Here is a 13,308-nt window from a genome sequence, read left to right on the forward strand (position 1 = left end):
AATCTATTTGTCGGTTGGTAATGATGTCAACATTGTTTTGGAAAAGAAATACAGGAAAAAAATACAACAATTAAAACTTCACATGAAGAAAGAAAAAAATTAATGGAAAAGAAAAAACTTGAACTCCCTACATTGTTGCAACAAACACATTACATACAAATTCGGCAGGGGTAGCTATATTAACAACATTGTTTCCACTAGGAAAAGCCTGACCCTATTCACCAACATAGTCCCCCAAGTTTTCAACCATTTCATGAAATTCTTCATTCCTACAGTTGTCGTCAACTCCCAAAACTGCATTTCTTTCTTTGGTTTCACAAAAAACACCATTGTCATTCATATGAACACTCTCTTTCCAAACACAATGTTTTGAAAGAAGACAAAGTTAATAAAGCTTCGTAAAATATAACTTATTTCACATCATAAACATTGAACAAAACAACCATCAAAGCAAAATTTTCACTGCAAAAAACCAGTCCACTTTTCGTACTTACGATTTACATCTCCTCCTTCTTCATGATTTGCTAAAGATCCTTTTTTTCGTTGATACGTAGCTCTTCTCCATGCTTTAATGAGTTCCTTATTTTGCTGATACCACTATCGTTGGTATTCATTTGATCATTGTCGTGTAGCAACAAACCGAGCTCTTTTCACACCACTCTTGCTTCTCAATTCAGTCAACATTTATATAATAAATTTGAAGTTAGTTCAATACTCGTTTTGCAATTCCCTTGTAGCCTAATACGTACTCTTCCATATTCAAAAAACTAAAAACTAACAAAACCATTAAGAAGAAATATTTCAAAAATGATCTTTTCCATAACAAACTTGGAAGACATGAAAAAATGATCCCCTTACACATAATCAATACAATAACAACTTCTACCAATTATGGATTCATACCAACAAAACCTTTCTTCCCAATAAGTAGGAAAAACTTTCGTTTTTTAGACATTGTAAAAGACAACGAAATGCGAACAACATTCCAAATTTATCATACATGTGTACTCAATATAAATTGAAAATGTGAATTACAATGATCTTAAAAACATTAAACATACATAGGGTCTTCAAAATTCTCAATATACAAACATGTTCAAGCGTCAAAGGCTAATTCAATACGTAGTGGAGTTATGTCAACAATACAATATGCATTACGAATAAGCAAAAAAACATTTCCATTTTCAATGACATCATCAACATGTTCAACCATTTCTAGACAGAAGCATGACGCTAAAGTTGACATTCCACATTTACCATACCTATGTCCTTAGTATAACTTCAAATTCTGAATTACAATGATCTTAAAAAAATTTCTTAAAAACATAAAACATACATAGGGTCTTCAGCAATATCAAGAAACAAAAATTTCCAAGCCTTAAAGGCTAATTGAATACATTCACAGGTAGTGGAGGTATTCAATAATAGAATTTGCATTTTAAATAAGTGAAAAAACATTTCCATTTTCAATCACATCATCAAAATCTTCAACCGTTTGTAGATAGAAGCATGACACTTCAAGCACATACAATATATCAACAACTGTTGTTTTGCAAAATCCAGTCATCAAATCATACAACTTTAACTACACTTGAGACCAAACCATCATAAGAACTTTTCCTTGAAATATCCACAAAGGTAGGTAACCTGCACATTTACTATTTATATCCATAAAGACATATTCAAGAAATGACCATTTGTACCCCCAATCATCTTCAAAATATTCCATACTTTGATCTTTTGAGAGTCGACCAAATTGAAAATTATCTATCTCTTCAAGGACCAAACAAACATCGAACCATTATTAACAACAAAAACAAGTTGATTCATGTATAACCTTATTGACATACATTGTATATCAACAAAGGCTTCTATATCAGGTGGTTGCGTCTATACCTTGGATCTTAGACTTATAGATGATCCTTTTCTCAGATGGCTGCGTCCATGCCATGGATCTTTTCACATAGTCTTTTCTATCCGGATGGCTACGTCCATACCACGGATTCATGTTTTGATATCAGATTTCTATATGTATATGCATCCTTGACTTACAGGTCTCCTGATAATGTTTTTTCTCATCCTTACAAAATCTCGTAAAGAATCTCAGCCATCACTCATTGTTCTGCCTTCATTCTTTAGGGGGCATCTGTTACACAATATTTTGTCATGCCTCCTACACTTCCTTGTGTCATACCCCGAAGTGCACGAAACTTGGCAATCATGCAGTGTACCCATCCTGGTATATAGTTTAGATCCTGTCTGAAACACTGATGGAAACATGCCTTGAGCCTACCCTGAAGAAGTAAGCTCTAAAACCGTAATTTCAAGACCAGCACGACTGTGACACTAGAAACTAGTGATGATGACAAGTTACACTATACTAGCTTCACGCTGCCAATGTGATTTTTACTTGGATACTCGCCCTGATCCCTAAAAGACAAGTTTTTCCAAAAAGGAAAAGAAGCTTCATGATATAGAGTCTTTCAGAACAACGAGCTAGAGGTTGTTCAGTGTGGATGTGGTCGAATTCTCCCAATATTTCTCTTTGATATTATCCCTATGTGCTACCTCCTTGAGATGATGGCCTTCTCCTATCTAAATCCCTTTCCCTTCCTATATATTCATCCTCTCCCATTCCCAAATGGTTGGTATTTGGTTATTTTCACCCTTATGCTGAGATAGTGCTTATATGCTACTCATTTGGCTTGGAGGAGTGCTTGGAGAGCTTGAGCTTGGACTTGGACATTCACTCAAGGAGAGCTTATTGACATCAAGGCTTGGTTGTATGCTTCCTCCTTTATTTTATTAATATATACAACTATTGGTTCACTTTCCATAAATGTTTTTGTTAATGCATCATTTATATTAATGCTCCTTGACCTATTAAGTAGATTACTTTTGATTATGCTTGTTGCACTTGTATTCTTCATTGTGTCTTTCATCTCTTGTGCAAGTATCCAAATGTTGTGAGCATCAGAGTTGAACCTGAGGAGAAAGTGATTCGAGATATTCAACAAAGGAGTGCGTTATAGCATCAGAAAGAGCTAGGCCATCTTCCTCTTCTCACATTTCAATTGTTGTTTAGGAAAGTGTCTTGTAGATTGTCATGTAGGTTGCTAGTCCCACTCATTTGGCTAGAGGGATTGTCTCTGTCCGCAGAGTTGATTTACTTAGACAATGCTTCTTGTTTAGAGTTGTTTATATATGTTATTTTGTATATTTGGTTCTTTTGCTTGTTTTTGATGATTTGCAGGTTCCACTTATAGAAATTAGAGTTGAAGCTGGAGCTAACAAGTAAGGAGAAGGAGGAAGCTTGAAATGGATTCCAAGTAGGTATTCCTTTCATATTTCAAACATATATAAGTAAAACATTATAATTTTGTCTTGATTGTTTCTAGACTAAGCCACTAGGTTTAGGGAGATTGCTTTTTTTCGCAGAAGGAATTTATCCACAAAACAATGATCTTTGTTGGCTTCAACGCAGCAACAAGGATACAAATAGCACTGATAAGAGAATAAATAAAGGGCTGTACTTGAGGAATGCACATATGATTTCATAGAGATTTCACTCAAGAGATAAGTCTTCTTATAATTCTTCTTGGAAGAAGAGTTTGCATTCAAATCTTTTTACATTTAAAAGAAAAGAAAGTATCCATTGAATTGAAAAATGATGCTTATAAATATCATTTGCATAATTTATGCACATTAAAAGATAAGTTATCTATGTGTGAATTCTTAAAAATATTGCATAGCTAGATTGATTGTGTGAATTGCATGGTTTATGTACATAAAAAAATAAGTCAAACTTAAGAAGATTTCTGGTTTTCATGCACAAAAGATGAGTTAACTATCATATTTTCTTGGAAGGATTATATACGAACCTTTCACATAAAAGATAAAAAAAACATGTCATTTTCTAGAAAAGATTGTATTGGAATCATGTGCATAAAAGATGAGTAGTGATGTCTTTCTTGAAACGAATATTTGATTATTTTATTTGTTTGTTGAAAAGAACATGTGCTTATACGTGGATAGATATAAGTTATATTGTTGGGTTTCTCGGAAAAAAGAATATATATTTGCATGTAGGTAAAAGAATAATTATTGTATTAGATTTTTTGAAAAGAGAAATGTTTTTGCATGCATTATTGTATTAGATTTCTTGAAAAGGGAAATGTTTTATCATGCATCATTTTTTCCCCAATTTATCATGCATCATGCATCATTGTATTAGAGAAGAGAAATGTTTTTGCGTGCATCATTGTATTAGATTTCATGAGAAGATAGTTTTATTTGCATGCACTATTGTATTAGATTTATTGAAAAGAGAAACATTTTAGCATGCATAATTGTATTATAAAATACATGTTTTTGAATGCATCATTGTATTATATTTCTTGAGAAGATAAATGTTTTTACATGTATTATTGTATTAGATTCCTGGAAAAGAGAAATGTTTTTGCATGCTCTATTGTGTTAGATTTCTTGGAAAAGAAAACATGTATTTTCATGCTCTATTGTGTTAAGATTTCTTTTGGAAAAACATATGCATTTGCATGCATAGGAATAATATCCATTGTGTTTGCTTTCTTTTACGTATTTACATGCACCAAAAGTCATAACTGGGGGGCTATTTTTTTTGATAAATTTTATGTAATCACATGCACTAAGATCATAACCAATGTGTTAGTTTTCTTCAAAAGAATATGGATAGTTGTAGTGGTTTTCCTTTGGAAAAGAATGTGTCCTTGTGCGAGGGGAATAATAGTTAATGTGATATTTATCTTGGAAATATTTCCCCCCTTCTTATGCCAAGAGAGGGTAATAACCATGGAGGTTCTTTATTATTATTGTGTTTTGTGGGTAGAAGTAGAATGTATCTATTTTCCCTTCTCGTGATACATGTGAAATAGGGACAAGTGAGAATGCCTTGGTAATGTTTATATATTTTACCTTACACATGTGAGTTATGGATGGACAGACATATGTCATAACGATACACATGTAAAAATAAATAGACATGCTTTGATAGTTATGTGCATTTTAGTAATGCATGTGCAGTGTAAAGAAGGCATGTCATGATATTTTGTTTAAGTTTAATATATGCATATGAAAATATATTTGAAAAATCAGTAGTAAATATTACTTATTGATTAACATTTTATCTCATCATGATATCCGATTTTGCTAAAGGTAGAAATGACAAGGAAGGATGGTGACTTATGAAAAGGATATATTATGTTTAATGCTATGGCAAGAAAAGAATAGTGTTCCATGTAGAAAGTTGATAGAATTGAAATTGCTTAAGAAATTTAATCTAAAATCAAAAGACACAATTCTACTCTACTGATCTGTAGAATAAATTTCACAATTTAGAACAACGTGCATAGACATGCAATATGAAAAACCACAAATACACTATGATTTCCACGGGAACCCAACTAGGAAAAACCCCTCAAGCCTCTTTGCATTAATAAGATGAATAGAGAAACTATTACAATTGCCTACTCCAACTCATAGCTCAACCTACAAAAGAAAAATTGTTCTCTTTGCTCAATGATAGACTATGGCCAACACTTAGCCAAATATCATCTCACCCAGACTCCTATTTCCTCCAATTGAATGCACAACTCTAAGGATTGATCATCTAACTACACGCAACACCTATACACTCAAACTAGTTTACAACTGCTTGTTACATTGCCTTGACATCTCCACTTCAACTGAAGAACTTGAATTACTTGCATGCACTAGATATTTTGTGCTAATTAATCGGTTAACTAGCATATCTCTGAGTTAGAATATTGTCCCACTACACCAATGACCTTCAACTGATTCCAACAATAGTTAGCGGTAAGTTAATTGAATACAAATGAAAATAACTAAACTGGATTACTAAAATTTAGCAATCACACATGCATCACTGAACTCCAAGCCCTCTAACTTGAATTTACTGAGCTAACTGAGTGACAAGAACCATGTCACACAAGTTAACTGCCTCGAAGTTGTCATGATAATGTGGAAATTTGATTTACTAAACTTGACTAGGGCTAAAGTCAAATTGGGCCTTTCTTGCTACATTTTTTCAATAGTCCATGTAGATTGAAGGAATGTCAATTGAAGGATGATCCACTGATGGGAAGAACTAGGTAAAAGAGAAGATATAATGTTATGATATGAAAGACATGGTAATGTTTTTCTAAGTTGCATGATTGTTATTATGTGGAAATTTGGAATGAATACCACCCGTATGACATGTGATGATTTCCTATCAATTCACTTTTATAAATTGTGGGACCCATGCTGAGGGTCAAGTATGAATGCATGATGTACGTAAATGTTGTTTTTGATTTAATGATAATGTGCATATGGTCAGTTATGTAAATTATAATGGGAAAAGGTGCTAAAAGAGAATTTCATGTGCTAGATAATTATGGACAGTTGTGAATGGCCATGAGGCCTTGGTTTGATGGTAGTTGCCTCTCCAGATTTCCTCTCCCTAGAGATAGATGATATTAATAAGGGAAAAGCGTTTGCCAAGATGGTGAGAGGGGAAAAGCATGAGGAAACTCTGTTGATTTGAGATCCTATTGGAGGAGGCCCCAAATTCCTCATGGACAAGATGTTGTCAGAGGAATAGGTAGGAAACTTCCAAGAGGAATCCTATATTGGACCCTATGTGGTCATTGGAATTTTTGAGTTGGTTGTCCAATGGAATTCCAGATTGAACCCTGTGTGGTCAGTTAAATCCTAGGCTGAACCTGGTGTGATCAGAGAGCCCTAGGTGGACAAAGTATGGTCTTAGTTAGTGAATTTTTTGGATGTGAAAATGGCTTAATCTAGTTGTGGAAACTAGTTCCCATGTGTTGGGGGGAGTATTCTTTTGCCAATGTGGTTCTCATAGTTGAAAAATTTAACTAATAAAATAAGTGATGGGTTAAAAATGAATTTTCTATATGATTGAGTAAGAATTTCATGTACATCTTGACAGGAAAGAATCCTAGTGCTAAAAAGTGAATTATTGGAAGTGTGGTTCCTTTATTGTATTACCAATCTTCTGAGCATCTTTAGCAGGGGATAAGACAGTATATACTTGGTGTAATTATTAATCATTTTGATGATTAGAAAGCTAGGTGCTCTTTGAGTACTTGTGGAAGTACTATGATTAAAATATTACTTGACATTGCATAAATAATTAATGATTGAAAATATTGTGATTATATTGAATTTGTTGATCATACATAACATGGTGCTTACTTTTCGGTTGTCAAAAATTCTCTTAGAGGGCTTGTCACAACTGATAAGCCACCTATAGTTAAAATTTTTGCATATAGTGACCATGATTTCCAAGAGTAATTGGTAAGTGACAATAAGTTGATATAGGAACTTTGTTTTTGTTTCTATGAAATTGAATAATGGCTAAGTGATGGAAAGTAAAAAGTGCATATTTTTGCAGTTATAAATGCTTATGATTATTGATAAAACCTTATTGTTTTTGCTTATTGGTATTTCCTAGAAATAAAATCCTCCACTTTGAAGGAGAAGGATTCCATTTTTATTGGTTTAATTGTTATATCATGAATGAAATATGATTGAGATGATGAGCACCAAGGACGATGTTATCCTCAAGGGGGGGAGTACATAATATCCCTACTGTAAATACTCCCATAGAAGCTCATTAGCGAAATATTTACGGATTTTAATATGTAATATCCATAATTACAATTTGACGTTCATAAAATATGATTAATTTCCATGATTAATGTTTAATGAAATGGTTGATAACAAGAACTGTTTGATGGTAACTAATTTAATAAATCTTCTTGCCATTTCTCAATGGTTCTGGATGGTTAATATTGGGATGGATGACATTTGAAAAAAAAGACAATTTCCACACTGCGAGGAGAATGGAGGGCATATCTTCACCATTTCTCAATTTATATATATTATGAAAACCCCAGAATGTAAGCACTCATGGGTCAGATTATCCCTTCATGCATTTTTCGGGTTGCCATCATTCTGGAAGCTTTCTATCGCTTTCACCATCATGTTATATTTGCAAACCTAGTATCTGCAGATATTTTTTCTCTTGGCTGGTCATCTAGAGAATCCATAAATTGCATTGGACTCACTATCTATTTGTATCAAAGTATTGGGATTTTTGTTCATGATCTTAGTTGGCTTTAATGCAAAAACAAGGATCCAACTAGCACTGATAAGAGAATAAATAAAGGGCAGGACATGAGGAATGCGCGTAGGATTTCCCAGAGATTACGCTCAAGGGTTAAGTATTATTATCATTCTTCTTGGAAGAAGAGTTTGCATTCGAATATTTCTACATTTAAAAGAAAAGAAAGTATCCATTGACATGAAAAAGGGCACATATAAATATCGTTTGCATAGCTTATGCACATTAAAATATACATTATATGTGTGTGAATTCTTGAAAAGATTGCATGGCTAGATTTATTGTCTGAATTTAATGGTTTATGTGCATAAAAAATAAGTCAACCTTAATAATATTTGTTTTGTTTTCATGCAAAAAAGATGGGTTAAAAATGATATTTTCTTGGAAGGAAAACATGAGAACCTTGCACATAAAAGATAGAGAAATCATGTCATTTTCTAGAAAAGATTATATGGGAATTGTGTGCATAAATGATGAGTAGCCATGTCTTCCATGAAATGAATATGTGATTATTTTATTTGTTGCTTGAAAAGAACATGTGCTTATATGCACATAGATAAAAGTTATATTACTAAGTTTCTTGGAAAAAAGAATATATATTTGCATGCAAAGAAAAGAATAATTATTTTATTAGATATTTAAAAAGAGAAATGTTTTTGCATGCATTATTGTATTATATTTCGTAAAAAGAGAATTTTTTTTATCACACATCATTGTATTAGAGAAGGTAACTAATTTTGCATGCATCATTGTATTATATTTCTTGAGAAGAGAAATGTTTTTTCGTGCATTATTGTATTAGATTTCTTGAAAAGAAAAATGTTTTGGCATGCATCATTGTATTAGGAAAGATAAAAAAAATTCATGCATCATTGTATTACAAAAGATAAAAAAAATTCATGCATCATTGTATTAGATTTCTTGAGAAGAGAAATGATTTTGCATGCATTATTGTATTAGGCTTTTAGAAAAGAGAAATGTTTTTGCATGCTCTATTGTGTTAAATTTCATGGAAAATGAAACACGTATTTGCATGCTCTATTGTGTTAAGTTTTTTTTTGGAAAAACATATCTATTTGCATGCATAAGAACAATATCCATTGTGTTAGTTTTATTTTACGTATTTTCATAAACCAAAAGTAACAATTGAGGGGCTAGTTTCTTTTGATAAAGTTTATGTAATCACATGCTCAAAGATCATAACTAATGTGTCAGTTTTCTTTAAAAGAATATGAATAGTTGTAGTGGTTTTTCTTTGGAAGAGAATGTGTTCTTGTGCGAGGGGAATAATAGTTAATGTGGTATTTATCTTGGAAATATTTTCCCTCTTCTTACGCAAAGAGAGGGTAATAACCATGAAGGTTCTTTAATATTATTATGTTTTATGGGTAGAAGTAGAATGTATCTATTTTCCCTTCTCGTGATACATGTGAAATAGGGACAAGTGAGTATGCCTTAGTAATGTTTATGTATTTTAACTTACACATTCGAGTTATGGATGGAGAGACATGTGTCATAACCATACACATGTAAAAATAAATAGACATGCTTTGATAGTTATGTGCTTTTTATCAATACATGTGCAGTGTAAAAGAGGCATGTCATGGAATTTTGTTTATGTTTTATATATGTTTATGAAAATATGTTTGACACATCACCAGTAAATAATACTTATTTATTAACATTTTATCTAACCATAATATCCAAGTTTGCTGAAGGTAGCAATGACATGGAAGGATGACGACTTATGCAAATGATAGATTATGTTTTACGTTATGCCGAGAAAAGAACTAGTGGTCCATGCAAATTGAAGGAATGTAAACTACAGGATAATCCACTAATGGGAAGAATCAGACCACAAGGACATAATGTTCGGGGATTTATTGGTAAATGATATCATGATTAAATGTAATAGGTTCTAACTAGTTATGTTGTATTTAATATGACATTTCTTTGTAGGATTTTGTGACAATGTTCAAGGGATGGACTCCCTTACAATCATTGAGTGAGGGATGAACACCCTCATGAGCGTTTAATAAAATTAAATGTTTGCTGGTTTTCCCTATGGGGTTTCTAGGGTATATCAGTGTTCAATGATGTTTTTTCCTATTTTTCCATTCTAATGATGTTGATCCCTTGAATAACATGACATTTAAAATATCAAGTATGTGATTAACTGACCTAGTTAAAAGAATCATGAAAACGATACAAGGTTACGTCAGGAAGCTTATGGTCTTACACTGCAACAATGGTTGTTATGTTATGCAACTTACCATTCCATTCCTAAAGTTTACTTTACGTAATGATAAAGATTTAACGTAATGGTTAGTCAAAGTATATGGAATAAGTAATTCAGAAAGTTACATGTTGGTAAATTCTGCAAAAAAATTATAACCCTATGTGTTTTTATGCGAGTTTTACTAGGGAATGTTACAATTTGGTAGCTTAATAATAATATTTAATAATGACCTAAACATCACCTAAATAAGACAAGACAATCATATTGAAAATAAAAAATGTAATCATACACATAAGAATTCATAAATTTAAATAAGTTAATGTTCAAAATCTCATCTAATAATATCAAGGAAACCAATAACATATATATATATATATATATATATATATATATATATATATATATATATATATATATATATATATATATATATATATATATATATATATATATATATATATATATATATATTTTTTTTCTGAATTGGACTAAATCTATTAATAAAAAATATGGTACAAGAAGATTCATTCAAGAGAGACAGAAAACTGGCAACCGGAAATGATGGGAATCAACCTCGGTTCCGGAGAAGAGGTGAAACAAGCAAGAAGCTACCAAAAAAAGGCTGGAAGCAGGAAAACACTGACTTCTACCTAGAATGGGTAGAAGCCTCAATACGAAGCTTTTTCCCTTTCCTTTTTCTGACTTCGACCCAACCGTCGTGTGGTGAATGAGCAGTAACAACTTGAATATTGGGGTTCTCCACAGGGGAGCCTTCCTTCTCTAAATCAGAGGAGGAGGTCAAATGGACACGTTTATGAGCGGTGGCTGTATCAGAGCACTGTTCCGGACCAATAGTGGAAGGGGCCACAGAGTGAGGGGCTTGATCCATTTCCGCATCACTACCTTCATCTTCAGAGCTGGAGGAATCAGAGTTCACGACTGGAGGTGGAGAGCAAGGAGCCAATCTTTTGGGCTTGTGCTTGGAAAGGTTATCCTTATTATTTTTTGCTAAGTGAGATGGGCAGGCGTTCTGCAAATGCCTTGATTGGTGGCAATGGTGGCAACGGAAAGCAGTATTTTTGTAATCCAGCATTTGGTACCAGACAAAGTCGTTTATTTTGAGATTGATTTGGTCTGGAAGTCCTTTGCTCAAATCTAACTCCACACATATTTTGGCATATGAACAGAGACCTTTGGTTTCCTGCTTGAAATCTCCAATAATGAAACTACCCAAGGTGTTGCCTATAGCTCTAAAAACACGAGTATGCCACAGGTGGGCAGGTAGGTTTGGAAGCCTGATCCAAACAGGTGTCCTAGTAATGACTGCAGTTGCTGGATCAAAATCTAGGAACCAAGGAGTCAAGAAGAGCCCCGCATTTCCCATGAACCAAGGACCTTCTTCTAAGGCCTTTTCATAATTCTTACTATTATCAAATAGAACAATGAAGTAACCTTTTGAACAGAAACAGATCTTACAATGATGAGTCTAGTTTGCATGGATCCATGCATAGAGATCCTGTGATCACGGCCACAGTCCGTTAAATCTGCAAATGATGGCTCTTTCTGCAAATTCTTGAAGTTGGGTTGCAAGCTCTTCATGGTTGAGTTCAACAGAGGGAACTTCTTCTATATTATCAACCAAAAAGGGCTTAGGTTTGAGGGCCTCCGGGGGTTTGGGGTTCTCAGAGTGTACTGCTTCTTTGTATGAGAAGGGACGAGTAGAGGATGACTGTCCCGCTGCACCTCCTCTCAAACGAAGGGTTAACACCAAAGAGCTGTTCCTAGAAATGCTGTAAGAAGAGAGGGGAAGAAGGTCTTCAAGTTGTTTACCTTGAAAGAGAAGTCTCTGAAGGTCTGAAGGGATCCTGATCCACTGTTCTAGATCCAGTTTGAGATCCAGCACCAGATCTGAAGAACTGACCCATTGTAGGATGGTTCTGCCTGTAGGCTGAGAAATTTGAATCTGAAAAGAGTCAATGAAGTGCCTAGACCCAGTGCCAGGGCTTCTTGTGCTTCCGAGAGCAGATCTTCCAGGGCGTTTTTCCATCGGGGGTGTCAGACCTTGTTTCATGGAAGCATCTGCCTAGGGCACATTGCATGCCATGGTAGCCAAGAGAGAAATCGCATGCTTGGCGGTGGCCACGGTGTTAGCAGTGGGAGCATTGACGACCAAACAACCGTACTCAGCTGCCGCATGTAGATTTACATTGTCGATCCCGACTCTAGCCCTTCCGATGACCTTGAGCCAGCCGCGGGAGGATTCAAGGACCTGGCGCGTGATCTTGGTGCTGCTCTTCACAATGAGCGCATCGCCGAGCGAGGTCTTGGTGCACAGCTCCTCGTGCGTGAGATCATGCGAGAAATCCGCATTGGCCAAGGTTGGAAGCACCTTCAGTCCTGCCTCCCCGAGCTTCTCAGCCACCAGAACAGTCGGCTTCTGGCGATTGCTATTCAGCATGGCCACTACCAAGTTTCGAACCTTAGACCTCGTCCTAGGGTTTTCCTCTCTCCAGCGGTTTCTTCGTAAGGACAATAATGTTATCTTCTCGTGCATTATGTTATCAACCAATAACATATATTAATAGAACAAGGTTTTTAATAAAATATGGATTAATCTTCCATATTTTAATTAGAGGGGTAAAAAAAGTTGGTAAAGGAAGAGAAAATTCTCATTCTTAACCAAATTTTTAATTGAAAGATGGATTAATCTTCCACATTTCAATAAGAGGGAGTTAGAAAAAAACTTAGTAAAAGAAGAAGCATATTTCCTTTTTTAACCTAGAGGTGGTAATACAAATGACATGAAAAAGGAAAAATCAAGTTAATACAATGAAGGAACATAAAAATGGATTATAAAATAAAGCAAGAGCATGTGATGTTA

At 34.1% G+C, this 13,308-nt stretch overlaps 1 pseudogene; it reads right to left on the minus strand.

The window, feature by feature from the left end:
• Positions 1-12,510: 12,510 nt before the first annotated feature.
• On the minus strand, positions 12,511-12,885 carry LOC149248869 (D-3-phosphoglycerate dehydrogenase 3, chloroplastic pseudogene; annotated as a pseudogene).
• Positions 12,886-13,308: the final 423 nt, after the last annotated feature.

This window comes from Pinus tabuliformis, chromosome 7, assembly GCF_031772625.1.
Source record: "Pinus tabuliformis cultivar Carrire ecotype Pingquan chromosome 7, CPIR1, whole genome shotgun sequence".
Lineage (NCBI taxonomy): Eukaryota > Viridiplantae > Streptophyta > Pinopsida > Pinales > Pinaceae > Pinus > Pinus tabuliformis.